This window comes from Diceros bicornis, chromosome 33 (assembly GCF_020826845.1).
Source record: "Diceros bicornis minor isolate mBicDic1 chromosome 33, mDicBic1.mat.cur, whole genome shotgun sequence".
Lineage (NCBI taxonomy): Eukaryota > Metazoa > Chordata > Mammalia > Perissodactyla > Rhinocerotidae > Diceros > Diceros bicornis.
Window position 1 is genome coordinate 10,830,405 of NC_080772.1, and position 20,064 is coordinate 10,850,468.

The 20,064-nt window shown below is 35.1% G+C and overlaps 1 pseudogene; it reads left to right on the forward strand.

The window, feature by feature from the left end:
• Positions 1-18,488: 18,488 nt before the first annotated feature.
• On the forward strand, positions 18,489-18,636 carry LOC131396690 (U2 spliceosomal RNA; annotated as a pseudogene).
• The last annotated feature ends 1,428 nt before the right edge of the window (positions 18,637-20,064 follow it).

A 20,064-nucleotide genomic window follows, 5' to 3' on the forward strand; every position in this document is an offset into this window, starting at 1 on the left:
TCTACTATGCATGCAATTGGAAAAATAGAAGAGAGAAAGGGGAGGTATAGAAAAACAGTGAAGACAAATGGTGACAGAAATTTCCAAATTTGATAGAAACCATAAACCTTAGATCCAAGAGATTCAAGCATGATAAACAAGTAAAATGACTCCATGGTGCATCCTAATTAAATTGCTGAAAAACTAGGAGTAAACCTTAAAAGCAGACAGGGATAAAAGACATGTTGCATACAGAGGAACAAAGATAAGAAGGAACTCAGAACTTGTCATCAGAAACATTGCAAGACAGGAAACTATGGAACAATCTTTAAAGAGCTAAAAGTAAAATCAGCCAGGAATTCTATATTTGACAAAAATATCTTTCAAAATTACAGTGTAATAAAGACTTTTTGCAGGCAAATAAAAGCTTAGAGACTTTATTGCCAGAAAACCTGCCTATAAGAGATGTTACAGTAATTTTTTGGGCTGAAGAAAAGTGATATTAAATGGAGACTTGTATCTACACGAAGGAATGAAGTTCATCAGAAATAGCAAATAGATGTGAAACATAAAATAATTTCATCTTTTAAAAACTTCTTTAAAAGATAATTGACTATGAAAAGGAAATTTAACAGCAATGTATGAAGGGTTTCTAACATGTACTGAGGAAAAATTTATGACAGCACAAAGGATGAGAACAGAGAAATGAGAGAGTACTTCTGTAAGTTGCTTACATTATATAGAAAGTGGTTTATTATCGTTTGAAAGTAGACAGTGATAAGTTAAAAAGGCTTGTTGTAAACCCTAGACTAAACAATAAAAATTATAATAATGAATTATATCTAATAAGTAGATACTGGAGATAAAATAATAAATACTAAAAAGTAGTAAATTAATCAAAAAAAAGAGAGAAAGAGAAGAATAAAGGAACAAAACAGATGGGATTAATAGGAAACAAATAGCAAGACAGTAATCTTGAAACCAACCATGTTGATAATTCCATTGTGTGAAAGTGGTCTAAACACTCCATTAACAGGTAGAGATTTGTAGAGTGAATACAAAAGCAAAACTTAACTACATACTATCTACAAGAAATGCACTTTAAGTATAAAGAAAGTTAAAAATAAAGATAAAAGAAGATATACCATGAAAATATTTATCATAAGAAAGCTGGAGGGAATAATTATTAACATTATACAAAGTGGAACTCAGGACAAGAAATATTACCCAGGATAAAGAACAACATTCCATAATGCTAGAAGACTCAACTCCTCAAGATGATATAACAATCTTAAATGCGTATGCACTTAATTACATGGGAACAAGGAAACAAAAGCTGAGAGAACTAAGGGAAGTAGACAAATCCACAAGTGTAGATGAAGATTTCAACACTCCTCTCTCTGTCATGGTTAGAGTAAATAGACAAAAAGTCAGCAAGTACATAGGAGATTTGAACAATACTATCAACCAACTGGACCTAATTGACATTTATAGAACATTCCACCCCGTAAGGCAGATAACACGTTCTTTTAAAGTGTACTTGAACCATTAACCAAGATAGACTTTGATGCTGGGGCATTAAAAAAATATATCACCAGATTTCAAAAGGTTAAAATCATACAGAGCATGTGCTCAGACCACAAAAGAACTAAATTAGAAATAAATAACAAAAAATAATCTGGAAAATCCCCAAATATGTGGGAATTAAACAACACTTCTTTGAATAACCCATGGGTCAACAAGTAAACATAAAGAAAATTAGAAAGTATTTTGAAATGAATGATAATGAAAAACTACATGTCAAAATTTATGTGATGAAAGTAAGGCAGAAAATAAATAGTTTTAAATGATTATATTAGACAAGATAGAAGATCTAAAATCATTGACCTAAGGTAGGTAGAAAACAAAAAGCAATTTAAACCCAAAGAAGGAGAAGGCAAGGTAATGACTAAAATCAATGTAATAGAAAATGGACAAACAACAGAGAAAACTAATGAAATAAAAAGCTGGTTATTTTAAAAGATCAATAAAATGGATACATTTCTAGTTAGACTAATAAAGCAAGCAAGAAAGGAGACACAACTTAGCAATATTAGAAATCTAAAGGAGATATCACTACAGATCTTGCAAATATTAAGAGAATAATATGGGTATTATGAGCAATTCTATGCCAATAAATTCAATAGCTTGGATGAAATAAAGAAATTCTCTAAAAAACATGTATTACCAAACGGCAGAAAAGAAGAAATAGAAAATCCGAATAGTCCTATATCTATTAAAAAATGTATTTCTTAATTGAAAATATTCCTACAAAGAACAACCCAGGCCCAGATGGTTTCTTTTGTGACTTCTACTAATCCTACACACACCACTTCACATAAGAGAAGAGTTCTGAACACCTCTCTACTCATTTACTGAGGCTAGATTTATCCTGATAGCAAAACTAGAGACACTACAGCCTAAAGATGTAAAAATCTTTAACAAAATGCTAACAAATGGAATCTAGTAATATTTAAAAAGGATAATGTCATCAATAAACAGAGTTTATCTCAGGACTATAAAGTTGGCTTAACATTTGAAAAATCAATCAATACAATTCACCATATTAACAGAATAATGGGAAAATATATGAATATCTCAATAGATGCGAATTAAGACCATATTGAGATACCAGTACACACCAATTAGATTTGCTACAATTAAAAAGAAAATATTAAGTGTTGGCAAGAATGTGGAGCAATTGGAATGCTCATGTTACTGCAGGGAGTGTACATGTTATAATCACTTTGGAAAACTGTTCAGTCATTTCTTATAAAATTAAATATATCTTCCCACACAACTGAACAACTGGTCTCTTAGATATTCATATTTACACAAGTAAAATGAAAACATGCCCACACAAAATTTGCATAGAAATGTTATTTATAATAGCCCCAAACAGGAAACTAACATGTTCATCAAATGTGAATTCATAACAGAAACTGTTGGGTATCTGTACAACAGAATACTACTCAGCAATACAGTGTAATCAATTATCAATATCAATTGTGCAACAATGGAGATAAATTTTTAAAAGTTTGTACAAAAGAAATCAGACAAAAAAAGTACATATTGTATGATTCCATTTATATAATATTTTAGAACAGGCAAATGAATGTATAAAGTACAGAAGTCCATCACGGGATGTCTGGGGGCTGTAGCGGGGAAGGGAGGTTGAATGCAAAGAGGTACGGGAAAATTTGAGGGGTGATGTGTCCTAAATCTGGATTCTGACTGTGGTTACATGGGTGTACATTATACTGTTGTTAAACTCATTGCACTGTACATTTAAAATGAGTGTAATAAATCAATAAAGTTGATTTAAAAGTTTAAAGCAAAGCAGAAAGAAGACAGTAGTTGACAAATATAAACGAGGGAATCTTATCCAGGAGCTGTCTGAGAAAAGGAGCTCAATTCACTTTTCAGTTCACCTCTGCCAAGGCAAATATAAAAGCAGAAACGTCCAGGGCTGACTTAAGAGCTTAACAAGTACAAATATCACAAGATCATCAGCAGGTTTGTTCTGTTACGGTTCTCTTACTTCATTTTCACTTTGTGGATCTTTTTTCCGTTTGAGGTATTTGAAGTTAACTTCTCACTTGAATTAGTGTCATATGTTGTTCCAAACGATGGAAGAAAAAGGAACTATGTAACATATTCACATGACAAACCTGCATTGTAAAATATAGCTTTTTGTTTATAAAGTAATGCATATTCATTGTAAAAAAATTTAGAAAACATAGAAAGGAAAAAGAAAACCAATCTCATTTATCTCATTTATAATCATAAATCTCAGTAATCTGATATATATATACACACACATATATAAAACACATATATAAAAACAGATATTTACTGAGTAACTGCTCTATGTCAGCCACTGTGCTAGACATAGCGAGCAAAACAATGTCCTTTCCCAGGTGGGAAGACAGCCATTAATCCAATAACACACAAACACATAGAGTAGTTTATGGTGTTTTGTAAACTGCTTGCGTATTTAACGATATATTGCAAACATATTTCCATGTCATTTGTATTTTTTTCATAATTTTGTTGTCTGCATAATATCCCATTGTATGGTTCTACCTTTTTTTTTGGCCAAATTTTCTTTTAATGGCTATTTAGGTAACTCTCTTCCTCCTCCTATTTTTGCTCTTATTGGTAACAATACTAATGTAGCAAAATCTTTATACCTATCTTCAGTATTTCCCAAGGACGGTAATTCTAAGAAATGAAATTAGTTAAAAGATACAGATTCTGAAGAATTTGACATTATTAATGTCACCAGCTCCGGTTGGATCGGTGCAGCAGGGTCCCAGGTTCCTGGTCCACAGTCACCAAAGAATTTGCGAGTCGACACAGCGGAAGTTTTAACAGAGGAAGATTTATCAGCAAAGCAAAAGTACATCCCCAATGGGAGGGGCGGGCGGGCTGGAGGTGGGGTAACTGCATCTGAGTGGCGGTGGTCGGTGGCTAAATAAGGTCCGGTCCCAGGGGCAGGCGAGGGTCTTGGAACGTGTGCCAATCGGGGCATTGTCTCTACCCTCACGTCGGGAGGGGTCGATTTTTTCCTAACTTAGGCATCTCTGGAACTGTCACGGCGGTGATCCCCTGCAGGGGGGATCAGAACCGCAATGCAAATGAGGGTATAATGAGGCTTGAGGCTATTCTTAGTCACTGTGGGGACTTGGGGGGGAGAGTGCTGCCAGTGCGAAGAGCCGCTGCCTGGTAATTAGGACGCTGCACCTGGTGGAGTGACCTTGCTCCCAGCTCATATCTAGCTTCCTGCCTATCTCATTAATACATCTGTAACTTTATGTTACATGTTTCATCCACCTAGATGTTTCTGTGATCAGGTTGCCTGGGGTCTTGCAGATGCAGAAGGAGAACACACAGCTGTGTTCATTGAGACTTGGCCTCCCCTCCGCTAAAGTGTATCCCTATAAAATCTTGTCATTTTAGGAAATCAGGTACAGAACTATAGGTGGTTCTAGTTTTGAATTTTCACAGCTCAACCTTTAAAACTTTCATGTTTCTGCTAATTAGCCCACTTAAACAAATGTATATCCCAGAGAGTTTTATGGAAAAATAATTTTGACATGAGTTCCTCAGTTGTTCCAACCACTGAAATTCTCCATAATTTAATCTGGAGATTACAATGCAGAAAAATAAGAGACTGGACTAGCTATGACTTTTCACACTAATACTGATTGTCCAGAATTTGTTATTGATTGCTCTTGGCAGGTATTTTTAAGCTAAATCTGTTTCTAAGAAAATGCATGGAGGTGCTCCCTTTTCATTCTGTCTATGTCATTCTTTTGTGTGCGTGCGTGTGTAATTCTTTTTGACATTAATGGGATACTACATAAAGATCAAGCATACAAAATATCATCTAATAAGCCAATAGCAACAGAAACCACAAAGAAACAGCAATTTACAGAAATAGAATTTACATGAATTCTTTCTGCCATGTTTCCCACAAATAGAGCTATAAAGCTCTCAATTGCTGAAGCAATCTAACTCACTGAAGAAAAGCAGATACTGCAAATTGGACTGTTTTCTTCTCCACCTCCTTAGGTAATTCCTTTTGAGACTGAAAGAGGCTCTATAACACTTTTAAGAAAGGAAATGCTTCCTTTTAAAAGGTGTTTATCTTTAAATGTAATGAATAAGGCACTTTTCAGATTATAAAAGATATTTTTAAGATTACAATATGTTCAGAATTATAATGCTCTACTCATCATCAGAGACTCAGTGAAGCTAGGTGATGGTAGTCAAGTGCGCCAGGAAATCCATCTCGTGCCAGTTCAGGTTTTCTTTGTAATAATTTTCTTTATCCCCATCGCCACAATCCACACCATTTTTTTTTTTAATCTAAAATGAAAGGCTTATAGGCATAGAGAAATACTGACGTTTTGTAAAATCCACAAATATCCTTATATTCTGATAATGGCAATCTACTCATAGCAGAGAAATAGGAAAGGATTATGAAAAAAACATGATTTTTCTTTCATGACAGCTCAACATCATCACCTATATTCCTCCAACTTTAGATCTTCTTTAGTTTAGTGATTGCTGGTAGTAATCATTTCAACAACAATAATAATAATTTCTTCATGGTAACTGTTACAATTAAAAGTATTTTAGACTGGTTTCTATTAGATATATATCTCTCCTCTATTCAAATCATTACTTTCAGCCATAGGTTGCATGCATTTGTAAGGTGAGTGAATTTAAGCTATATTTATATTAGACCTTGTATGATATACTATGAAACTTAAAGATTAAATCCTAACAATTTTCCTAATAAAGTGAATTAGACTTTGTATTCATACAATGTAGAGAATTCAAAGTATTTATACTGATTTACTGTCATCAATTAAAAAAGTGAATATAATTGTGATATTCGTCTATTGAATATTTTTTGAGAATCATTGTTTACGGCATCATTTCCTAATTTTATCTACCCAGGGCCAAATTTATATCAGTTAGGATGCTTTGGTTTCAAGGAAAAGAATACTGAATTAAAGGTGACTGTAACGGTAGAGGTTTATTAAAGCTAAAGCAGCAAAAATTCCCAGGCTGGGAATTTCAGCAGGTTAGCAACGCAGAGCTCTGGCCACCTGAGTGCACTTCCCTCAGATTCCGCTCACCACAGTAAGATGGCTGTCACAGCACCACACTCCACACCTCCACTTATCAGAATTCAAAGGCTGCAAGACAGAAGCAGGAGCTTCTCTTTGGGCATCTCCCTCTTATCAAGGAAGAAAATACTTCCAAGAATAACCCTATCCCCCCATTCGCCAAAATGGATTTCTCCTTGGGTCTCCTGCCAATGAAGGGGAGGAAGACTATCCTCTACCCACTCTGGATACTTTCTGGCTGGGCTACAAATTAAACTGAGGAGACGGAACAGCAAGAGAAAATCAAACAAAGCTTTCTAACATGTATACATGGGAGAAACCAGGGAAACAGTTTCTCGACAAATGGCGGAAGTTTTCACCTTAAATAGCATATTCAGGTAGACAAAGGAGGATGTTGGGGGTGGGGAGGAGTTAGCTGTGGGAGATTACCAGAAACAAGAGTATGCAGATTTAAGTCCTCGTCTTCTGCACTAAGAGTTTCTAGAGATAAGATCTTCCCCCTTCTTCCTGGTACAGAGAGGGAGATACCTTTACAAATGGAGATTTCCCTTATAAATGTAAATATTTGGTCTTAGCAAGGACCCTCCCAGTCTATCGATAAAATAACCAACGTAAAAAGAAAGACATATTTTGAGGTGGCCAATTTTGATCTACCACACCAAACAGGGTCATTAGCAAAGCCCTACCTGAAAAGGAAATAGAAAAGCTAGTTTCTAGAATTTCAGCCTCAGTAATGGGAGTCAAGCTCAGGACTGAAAAGTAAGGAGGACTGGAGCAATGGTGTTGGCTAGACAGCCACAGCACTTTCTGAACAAAGAGAAAAATATGGTCATCTCACTTGTGACTCTTATTATCTCGGGGTTTTGATACAGGCTGCAGAGATAGAGAACAAAGCATTTCCTGTGTCAATTTACTTTCTTACTTTCTGAGACAACTATTTCTCAACTTCCTCTTTCCTCAGACTTCTAAAAGCCTCCTTCTTCATCATTCTCAGTCTGTGGCCTTGGTCCTTATTTCAGTTAAAAACTGGAAGCATTCCAAAGAGGACTTCCAGGTGCCCCTGCCATCAAACCTACCATCCTGCTGGGACCTGAACACGGGGACTGTATGCATTCCTGATGCAGCCGATGGACTCTCTGTTCCCGCTAATCTTGTAACTTACACCCGGGATCCCATCTTCTGTCACCTACTCAAGGTCTTGACTCTCTAAATTCTCTCTCTCCTGTGTAGTCAGTATTTCTGCTCTGTTGGAGTAATCCCACCAATATGCCAATACGCTGTGATCTCTCTTTCAATAAAACAAAACAAAAGAGAAACCATCTTTGACTCTTAATACTCCTCTAGAAATCACACTTTTTTCCAATTCATTTTTATAGTAAAACATTTTGAAAGAGTTGGCTCTACTAGCTGCTGCTTCTTTACCTCTTATTTTCTCCTTAACTCATTTCAATCAGGCTTTGAACCTACTGCATTAAAACCATTCTTATTATTACTAACTTTGACAAATCTAACAAGAAGTCTGATTTTTCTCAACATGCAGCTTTGGATACAGCTAAACAATCTCTTCCTCTTGAAACCACTTCTTCTCTCATCTTCCAAGGCACTGCATTTGCCTCGTTTTCCTCCTACTCACTTGCTGCTCCATCTCGAGCTCTCAGTGTGGAAGCATCCTAGGGCTCAGTCTGCAGTTGTGTTCTCTTTTTTCTTTCTCTACTCAAGCCCTGGGTTTCCTCCTCGAAGGTCATGGGTTTAAATACCCTAACCTCCCCAGATTTCATTTGTGTATCTATCTGCCTAGTTGACGTATCATCTAATAGGCAACTCTTCCAAAGTAGAACTCTTGATTGTCCCCCGTAATCAGCTCATTCCGCATCTCAGTAACTGTCATCTCTATTCATCCAGTTGTACAGGCCAGAAACTTAGTATTCATTCTTGATTCTTCCCTTTCCCTCACTCTCCATAGCAAATCTATTAGCAAGTTCTGTCATTTTGGTTTTCAAAATATATTCCAACTTGTTTACTTTTTCCTAAGTCCATTGCTATCTACCACCATTATCTTTAGCTTCAGTTATGCATTAGCCTCCTAGCTGGTCTCCCTGCTTCCACTCTTGCTTATCTATAATATAGTGTCCATGTGACTTCCTATTTCACTCATAATAAAATCCAAAATCGTCCCTTGACCTATAAGGCCTGCATGATCCGGCCTCTGTCTGACTCTTTGAACTTATCTCCTGTATGCTTCCTTTTACCTAGTGCATTCCAGATATGGTGCTTCCTGACTGGTCTTCACATGAGCCATGCTTTATTTTATTCTGAAAGTTTTTCCAGTCTCTGTTCACTCTGCCAGAAATAATGCTCTTACAGAAGACTCTCCCACAACTTGCTCCCCACTTAATTCATGTCTGTATTCAGATGCTATGTCAAGAAGTCTGCAACGTCATTCTACCTAAAATAGCACCTCTCACAACCACTCCCACACCGATTTCTATTTCTTTACTGTATTTTCTCATGTCGCTTATCTCTACCTGACGTTACATTAAATGTTTGTTTGTTGTACTTACTAGAATGTAAGCTCTATAAGGGAAGTCATTTTTATTGCTATATTCCCATCACCTAAAACAGTGCTTACACATAGTAATCAGTACTGTGTCTTTGTTGAATGAATGAATGAATGGATGAAAATATTAGAATCCCTTTTTAACATTGTCGGGGAGAAAAGATGTCTTCTAAGGGTATAAAAGCCTTGCATTATATGAGATTTATTTTAAATGATAATTACATTTGGTGATACAATATGGCCAGAGCTGTGGTGATGTCAGGGGGACTGCTGTGTCATTGTTATATGGTTGATCACCAAGTATTTCTTGAGTACTTTATTCAATGTTTTTTTCTGATGAAGTCATATTGAAAATAAATCAGGAAATATAGAAATCCGGGTATTAAAAACAGATCATATTATTTTGTTTTAAACACTCATACCAAATCCAAAAACTCTTGAACTCCATGATAAGAAGTTCAATCTAAGGAATATTTTATGGGCCTCACCCTGAGTTCCACAAGCATCTGGGGTGTTGTGACTCTGCACTGCCCAGTAAATAGGGGCAAAGCCTCTGGACACCCGTGAGATGCTTCTTCTCTAAGCCCTCTGGTCCTTCTGAAAGGCATGTGGCCCACTTCAGGTGCTCAGCTGGGAACAGGGTGCCTTCTCCGCGGCTCCCACCAACTCAGGCCCTTCACGTCTTGCAGGCTGCATGGAATGTAGGACTCGGATCTTTACTTGAAGAAACCTGTCCTTCTCACCCGTTGCCCCCAGTCATTTGTTTCCTTCCTGCCTGTCAGGGAAACTACTTCCGGTTCAGGCCAATTTGGTTTCTGTAGCCTCAAAATTTCTGAGATCCTTCTAAGCCCTTGGACAGTTCAAGTCTTTTCCAAAGAAAAAGTTCCTAACACTATCCCAGGGTAAGGATGCAAAGCCTACACACTTCACTCTTTCTAACACTTTTACAGCAGGGAGAATAATCCGCTAATCCACAAACTACTATCTCCATCAATTTCCCTGTCACAGGGACAAAAATGTGTGTACCCTACCCTAGGACAATTCTCTGTTGCCATATAAACTGCATGTAGTCACGGGCACCAAGATTCTATAATGACCGAGGCATTGACAGTAGCATGAAAAGATGCCTCAGTGTTAGGAAAGAACAATGGTGTGACTGTTACCATTGTTACCAAATAATAAAGCTGTGATTATTGTATACTGCTACTTTGCAAATCTGTCTAACATGTATTAAAACGTATCAACAATTATTTAATTATGAAGTTTCATGTTAGCCTTAATCTGAATGTAAGTCATAAGAAAAGAAAGTCATCCTTAACAAAATAAGTGACTTTAATTAAATGATTATGGATCATTTACACACAGTAGGTCTGTGTCAGTGGCTGAGGATATAAAAATAAACAAAACATGGTCCCTTCTCAAAAGGATCACAGTTTAGGACAGCACTCCTTTGACAGGAAGTGTGACAATTTACATGTAATGTTTTGCTTTTAGTGAGACAGTGGACACCCCCTTCATCAAAGATATATCAATTATCTATTATCCTTGACTTTCTGGGGAATTAGCAAAGAAACAATTTACAAAATTCAATGTTATCTATAAGGAAATGGTAACCAAAGAAGCAGCAATTGCATATCACACCATTTTGGTTTTGGATCGTTAGCATGCAATTATCATCTAATTTCCATATTGTTAGAATCTAAATTTCCATTTAAAGTAAAAATTAATATAATTGTTATAGATATTCTTATTCCCAAAGTTTAGATTTTGCAACAGAAATGGAGAGAAACTGTACGTCTTCTCATGAGGATACACTTGTCTAACTATATACTTACAAATGATTTCCTATAGGTGTTTCTCATGATAGTTCTCGTATTATGTGCCTGTAAGGTGAGAAAAATGGCCAGTTAAATAAGTTTTTTGTTTTTGTTTTTGGTTTTTGGGGTGGGGGCCACAGCAGATTTGCTAGTAAGAGTATTGTCACGCTACCTGATGATAAGCATACTTTAGAGGTGCAAAATATACATATTCGATCTAATTTTATAGAACCTGTCAGAGAGCTGCAATAGTGCAGGCAAATGGGATACATCTGTAACAACTAGGTTAAGAAAACATCTGGATATTTATTCAGTTGAAATAGAAGTTGTTATTGGAAAGCTATTTTAAACATATTTTATATTTATATGGTGCAAGTATATACACAAATATTTTTAGATTTTTTAATATTTTTAAACTGACCATTTTTGTTCTGTTTGAAGCACAGTATTTCTGAGGCCAATGCCTAAACTTAAAATAATTCAAATACTGTCTCAATGGCACGTATTGGGTATGAAATTATTTTTTTAGTGAAAATGCTCCTAGTAATTTCACAAATATCTAAGCCAGAGCTTTGGTTCTGATTCTTGAGTAATGTTGCTACTAGTTTCTAAAATAGAAGGGTGTAATCTATGAGCAACTGCAGTGCCATGTAAATATTTACATTTAAGGGAAAATTTAGAAAAAAGCATAATCCTTTTCTTCGCTTTCCATATAAGTAATCTTGGAAAAATGCTACATACAGTGTTTAGAGGGATTTGGTGCAGGAGGTGCTATAAGTAATTGGAGTGTGGGGTTAATTAACTGAGTCATAGAGCATTGGGCTTCAAATTCTCTTCTGTAGAAGTATATAGAGCTGCCTCTAGTGTTGCCACAGAGGGTGGAACTCTCTGATTCAGCCAAAGCAGCTCGGCTTTCTTCTATTTTAAACGTTGACATGCCACATAAGATTTGGGGCCAAATTGAAAAAAATTTTAACCACTGTTTTCACTATTAAATACCATGGTTAGGTGAAACCATGGATAGAATGGAGTAGAGAAGATGAGTGTTTTCCAAAGTGCTCATTTTCTTATGGATTTAAGTACAAGGATGTTTACTCCAGCATTCATTCCTGGATTTACAAGTATTTGTTTAACATGTACTACAACTTGGCCCTGTTTAGGCATCCTCCGTAATAGCAAAAATAGGAAAAATCTGAATGTCCATCAACACAGAGATGGTTGAATAAACTGGGATCCATCCAGTCTCTGGAAAACTATATAGCTTTTAAAAAGTGTAAGTTAGGTTTTTTGGTATTAACTTAAACACATATTGAAAGTATGTTGCTCAATGAAAAACATACAGAATATGTGTATAAGTTATAGAGAATATGAGCCGATTTTTGTAAACAAAAGAAAAAACCTCTCAATATAAATGGATGCTGGTATGTGTTTACACAGAGAGGGGGAATGGCAGAATGTGTACCAAATCACATTGTTTTTCTCTAAGTTTGGTGCTGAGGATCAGGGAGAGGATCGAGCATATGTGTGGGATAGTTTCCATTATTCATTTTTATATACATTTCTGTATTGTTTGGCTTGTACTGATGAGCATACATTATTATGTTAAATCCACAATGCAGAAAACAATTTTAAAACAAATTTCTCTTTTAGTGTTGTCATAGGAAATCTTTTAAATTAATGGTGTGATCTTAAATCATAATAGATAAGAATTGTTAAATATATTTACAATTTTTATGCTGAGAACATTTAAGCTTCAAATACAAAGAAAAAGTGTGACTCTGTATTCTCTACTTACTGGGCACTAATTAAGGTTTGTTTGTTGATTAGTTTTTAGATATGAAAAAACATCTATTTATTTTTGTTTTAAATAAAATTTGAGATATAATTACATATAATAAAATGTGACTATTTCTGGTTTATAGTCCAGTTAATTTTGATAAAATATATACACTCCAAAAAAACCCTCAATCAAGATATAGTATATTTCTAGCATCCCTGCAAGTTCCTTTTATGCCGCTTTGCAGATAGTAGTCCCCTACCCCCAGACCCAGGCATGGAGATTTCTATCACCATAGATTACTAGTGCCTGTTCCATAAGGTATAAATGGAATCATATACTATGTACTCTACTGTTTCTGGGTTTTTAGCTCAACATAATGTTTTGAGATTCATCTACGTCATGATGCCATTCCTTTTTATTGCTGAGTGGTGTTCCATTGTATAAATACATGCTACAATTTTTCATCCATTCACTAGTTAATGAATGTTTGTGTTGTTTCCAGTGATTAGTTATTCTGAATAAAGTGGCTGTAAATACTTGTGTCCAGGTTTTTTGTTGTCAGATGTTTTTTATTTCTTTGGAGCAAATAACTTAGGTATTTGGTAATTATATACTTAACTTTATAAAAATGTGCCAAACTTTCATTCAAGGTGAATGTTTTAGACAGGGCTTTCCAGAGAAAAAGAACCAATGGGATATATATAGATGTCTCTATGTATCTCTCTGTATCTGGATTTATTACAGGAATTGGCTCACACAGTTACAGAGGCCAAGAAGTCCCACAATCTGCCATCCGCAAGCTGGAGACAGGAAAGCCAGTGGTGTAATTTAGTCCTGAGTCGAAAGGCCTGAGATTGGGGGGAGGGACCGATGGTATAAGTCCCTGTCTGAGTCCAAACACCTGAGAACCAGGAGCACCTATGTCGGAGGGCAAGAGAAGACGGATGTCTCAGCTCAAGCAGAGAGAGCAAATTTGCCCTTCCTCCATTGTTTGTTTTATTCAGGCCCTTAATGGATTGGAGGATGCCCTCTGGTGAGGGCAGTCTTCTTTACTCAGTCTAATGATTCAAATGCTCATCTCTTCCAGACACACCCTCAGAAACAAACCCAGAAATAATGTTTTACCAGCTATCTGGCCATCCCTTAGCCCGGTCAAGTTGACGCATAAAATTAACCATCACGGTAGGTCAGTTTACACTCCCACCAGGAGTGTATGAGTTCCAGTTGCTCCACTTCCTTGCCAACACTTGGTATTACCACTTTTTTAATATTCTAGAGAGTATGCAGTGGTATCGCATGGTGGTTTTAATTTGCAATTCTCTAATAACTAATGATGTTGAACATCTTTTCATGTGCTCATTGGCCATTCTTATACCTTCTTTTGTGAAGTATTCAAATAGTTTGCATATTTTTTTAAAAATTGATTTATCTGATTATTGAATTATTGGAATTTTTATATATTCTGCATAGAGGACTTTTGTTAGATATGTGAATTTCAAGTCATTTCTCCAAGTCTGTCTTGCTTTTCTATTTCTTTAGTGATGTCTTTTGAAGAGTAGAAGTTTTACTTTCAAAGTTCAGTTTGTTTTATGCTGTGTGCTTTTTGTGTCTTAAGAAATCATTGCTTACCACAAGATCGTGAAAATTTCTTCAAGAAGTTTTCTAGTTTGAGTTTTTGTGTGTAAGTCTATGATCCACATCAAATCTATTTCTTCGTATGGTGTTCCATACAACTTTCCAGTTGTTCAGCACAACTTGTGGAAAGACTATTTTCCCCCATTGAATTATCTTGGCATCTTTGTAAAAACGTAATTGCCTATATATGTGTGGGTCAATTTTTAAATTATCTATTCTGGTTCATTGATCCACATGTTTATCATTATGGCCACATCACACTATCTTGATATTGTGGCTATATAGGAAGTCTTGAAATCAGGTAGTCCAAGTCTTCCTCCATATTTGTTATTTTCTTTGTTTGTTTTTGCTTTTTTGCAAACCTATTTTAGTCTTTTTAGGTCCTTTGCATTTTCATGTAAATTTTAAAACCAGCTTATTAATTTGTACCAAAATAGCCTTTTGAGGGTTTGATTGAGATTGCACTGAATCTATAGATCAATTTGGGGAGAACTAACACCTAAACAACACTGAGACTTCCAATCAATGAACGTGATATATCTCTCCATTTATTTAGTTCTTCTCTAATTTCCCTCAGAAATTTTGTAGGTTTTAGCATATAGGTTTGGACCATATTTTGCTAAATTTATGCATATGTATGTATGTTATATTTTTTGTGCTATTGAGAATATACTGTTTCTTAAATTTCTTTTTCCGACAGTTTCCAGTATATAGGCATACAATTGATTTTTTATATATTAATGTTGTTCCTGCAAATTTGCTAAATTCATTTATTAAATGTAGTAGTTGTTTTTAGATCCTTTAGAGTTTTCTACAGAGACAATTATGTCATCTACTAGTAGTTTTTAATTTTCTTCTTTCTAATCTGTAATCTTTTATTTATTCTCTTTGCCATTTTTGACTGAGCAGGATCTCTAGGACAATAGTGATCCGCAGACATTCTTGTTCAGCTTCCAATCTTAAGGGAAAAGCATTCTATATTTTACCATCAAGTGTCATATTAGCTACAGATTTTTCATATACACCCTTAATCAATTTGAGGAAGTTTCCTTCTGTGCCTAGTTTTTGGAAAGTTTTTAACATAAGTAGGTATTAAATATTTTCAAATGAATTTTCTACATTTATTGAGATTATCATGCAATTTTCTTCTATGTTCTCTTACTATACAAGTTACATTGATTGATTTTTAAGTGTTATACCAATCTTGCATTCCTTTGACAAATCCCACTTGCTTATGATATATAATCATTTTTATACACGACTGTAGTCTATTTGCCAATATTTTGGTAAGGAATTATGTGTTTACGTTCATCAGGGACATTGGTGTGTAGTTTTCTTTTCCTGCAATGACTTTGTCTGATTTTGTTATCAGAGTCATTGTGGACTCATAAAACGAGTTTGAAAGTGTCAACTTCTATTTTCTGAAGGAGTTTATAGAATTCTATTATTTCTATTTGTATAAATTTCATTGATTTTACCTCCTATCTTTATTATTTTCCTCTTTCTATTTAATTTTTATTCAATTTGGTCTTCTTTCTACTATTTTAAGAAGCCAGAAGATTAGATTATTTTTAATCTTTTTTTCTAACACAATAATTTAAAGCTATAAATTTTTTTATGTTCTGCTTTACCTGTATCTCACAGATTTTGATATATTGTGCTTTCTTTATCATTCAGTTTGAAATATTTTCTAATGTCTCTTGTAATTAATTCTTTGACTCAAGTGTTATTGAGTTTTTTCCTAACTTCCTAGAATTTGGGGATATCCTATATACCTTTATGTTATGGATTTTTAATTTAAATCTAGTGTAATCAGAAAACATTGCTTGTTTGATTTCAGTGCTTTTAAATTTAGTGAAAATTTCATTTCTTTTTTCTTTATCTTAATGTTTTCTTTTAAGTATTTGAATGTATTTTTAATAGCTCTTCAAATGACCTTTTCTGCTAATTCCATAACCTATGTCATTCTTGGTATGATTTCATTGACTGAATTTTCTCCTGCTTACATGTCACATTTTCTAGCTTCTCATGTCTGGTAATTTTAATTGGATGCTTGTTATTGTTAATATGATGTTGTTGTGTGTCTAGGCTTGTTAACTTCCTTTAAAGATTGTTAGGTTTTGTTCTGGCAGGTAGTTAATTTAGTTGCAGATGAGGTTGATCCCTTTGAAGCTTGTTTTTAAACTTTGCTAGGGTGAGTCTGGAGTCGCCTTTACTCTAAAACTAGTTTGGATCTCCTCTTAAGTAGCAGTATGTCTTGAGTCTCTTCTGACTGTCCTGGTTGTTCAGTGAGGTTACTTGATCCCGGTTAGTTGGAACTCAAACATACCATAGCCCTGTGTGCTCTACGGTAAGTTTCCGTTCTCGCTCTATTCGAGTCTCATTTTACACAGGTAGAACTTAGTAATCAGCCAACAGCTTAAGCTGGTGATGCAGATATTTGGAACTGTTTTTCTGCATAGTCTCTTTTACTTCATGCAAATTCTTGTCACTTGAACCTCCCGAATATTTGATTACTATTCCCCAGCTTAAGAAGACCTCCATACTCTTCTTGCTCAGGACCAGCTCTGCGCTTGCGTGTGATCCTCCAAATGAGTACTTCCTTAACTTTGCACTCTCTGCAACTCATTGGCTCACTATTATCCTAGCCCTTTTTCTGCTTTACCGTTCCCTGTGCCAGGATCTACTGAATGCCTCCAGGCGGAAAACACGGATGATTATAAGCTTTACTTTGTTTATTTCCCTTCTTTGGGGGGTCATTCTCCTGAGCATCGTGTTGTTCAATGTCTAAAAAAGTATTGTTTTCATACAGTTTATCCAGATTTTTAGTTGTTTAAGGCAGGGGTATGAGTCTAGTCCCTGTTCTTCTATCTTAGCCAGAGTGAAAATCCCCTAAGCCCTCTTAAAAATCTCAATAAATGATGCAAAGCTTTGTCAAATGATGTTTAAAAGTCTATAAAAACAAAATACAAAGAAAAATAAAGACTCAACCAATCATTAAATAAGTTGTTCAAACTCATCCCCATTCAGTAATATATGATTTCTGTCTTAATCCTTAATATATTAAAAAATATGGTTAGATTTTTTTAATTATTATTGATTTTTTTTTATTTTTTGTTTATTGCAGTAACATTGGTTTATAACATTGTATAAATTTCAGGTGTACATCATTATACTTCTATTTCTGCATAGATTACATCATGTTCACCACCCAAATACTAATTACAACCCATCACCACACACATGTGCCAAATTACCCCTTTCACCCTCCTCCCTCCATGCTTCCCCTCTGGTAACCACCAATCCAATCTCTGTCTCTATGTGTTTGTTTGTTGTTGTTGTTATCTACTACTTAAGGAAGGAAATCATACGGTATTTGACCTTCTCCCTCTGACTTGTTTCACTTTGCATAATACTCTCAGTGTCCATCCATGTTGTCACAAATGGCTGGATTTCATCGTTTCTTATGGCTGAGTAGTATTCCATTGTGTGTATATACCACATCTTCTTTATCCATTCGTCTGTTGATGGGCACTTAGGTTGCTTCCAAGTCTTGGCTATTGTGAATAACACTGCAATGAACACAGGGGTGCATGTATCTTTACGCATTGGTGTTTTCAAGTTCTTTGGATAAATACCCAACAGTGGAATAGCTGGATCATATGGTAGTTCTATCATTGATTTTTTGAGGAATCTCCATACTGTTTTGCATAGTGGCTGCACCAGTTTTCACTCCCACCAGCAATGTATGAGAGTTCCCTTCTCTCCACATCCTCCCCAACACATGTTGTTTCCTGTCTTGTTAATTATAGCCATTCTGACGGGCGTGAGGTGATATCTCATTGTAGTTTTGATTTGCATTTCCCTGATAGTTAATGATTTTGAACATCTTTTCATGTGCCTGTTGGCCATCTGTATATCTTCTTTGGAGAAATGTCTGTTCAGGTCTTTTGCCCCTTTTTTAATTGGGTTGTTAGTTTTTTTGTTGTTGAGATGCATGAGTTCTTTATATATTTTGGAGATTAACCCCTTATTAGATATATGGTTTGCCTTTTGGCTAAGATCAAGTGTAGTATCTGTTCTTATCAGTTTAATATGGTTAGATTTTAGCCCAGTGAAACTGATTTTAGAGTTCTGCCCTCCAAAACTGTTGTTTTAAGCATGCTTAAGACATATTTATTGTTCATATGTTATATATATTTGTATATATATTTACACATTTTTAATAGAAAAATTATGCAGACATGATTCTATTTATTTTATAATGTTTAATGCAGATGTTACAATAATAATATTAGTGTTTATACATTATTTTACAATTTCAATCCATTTTGCATATTATTTCGTGATTCTAATATAAATCCTGTGAGATAGGTTATCACTAGACCCAGAAGATACGTGTCTTAATTCCAAATCATTGTGAGAGTAAACAAATGCAATAGATTTAAATAGCTCTAAAGTCCTTCTAGCTCATATCAGTTATTACATACTGTAGAAGCTATAAATAATAGTGAAGACCAGTTCCACTGAAAGAGGAAACTGAGAGTTTACACTTAAATAGCACTTGAGCATCTACTAGTTTATGAGGTTTGTCACTTTTCAAATATAAATATAAATGCAGGACATGGAAGTAGATGAGGCTTTACAGGGAAAACCAAAAAGAGTAGTGACCCACCACCTTCATTCATCTTTTCCATTATTTCTGAGTCAGAAAAACATAATAAACACAATAAAAATAAAGATAGCTTTTAATTAGGTACTTACTGCATGACAACCCTGTGCTAAGTGCCTATTATAGAATTTAACCCTCACATCAATGCATGTGGTAGGTATAATTATTAACTACTTCTACAGATGCACAAACTAAAGCTTAGAGAGATTAAGAACCTAGCTCAAGTTTATACAGTTAATAAATGACTGAGTCTGCACATGATCTAACTTGAATTTCTAACTTTAAAGCCCACACTCTTAACCATAAGTAAATCAGTACCTCATAAAAGAAACCCTGTTTATGCCCTTATCGTGTTGAGACAAACATTCTTAACTTTTTCTTTGCCACATTCCTACTTATTTCAGTTATCATAGGCTTTATCATAAAACCAACATAATGTTACCTAAGCAGTATTAAGTTGACTTTAAAACTATCTCATATAAAACTTGGCAAAGAGTGAAAGAGGAGTAGCCAATTCAAATACATAAAGATGTGTATCACATATTTGAAAAGATTAAAGTGACTTTTGGTTCCAATAATTTCTAAGACTAAGCCAATCCCCAACCTTGCATATCTTAAAGCCCCTGAAATGTCGAATAAAATACAATAATGACTTTTAATGTATATCTGAGATAGTAAGAATCAATGGAAAAACCCAAGGGCCAGAAATAAAGCACAATAAATTAGATTATGGATTTCTATCACGATATCAAATACACAAGCACTGCTGGCTCTCTCTTCCAAAATCAAACCTGAAGAAACAATAGAAATCAAAGAGAACAGGATTTGAGGAATTAAAAAAAAAAGGAGGGCTGAGATCAGTCTGGGCTTTGTGGGGATGGGCAGCTAGCCTGGGCAACAGACTGCCAGGGGCAGCGATGAGAGGATAGTTCGGAAGAAAG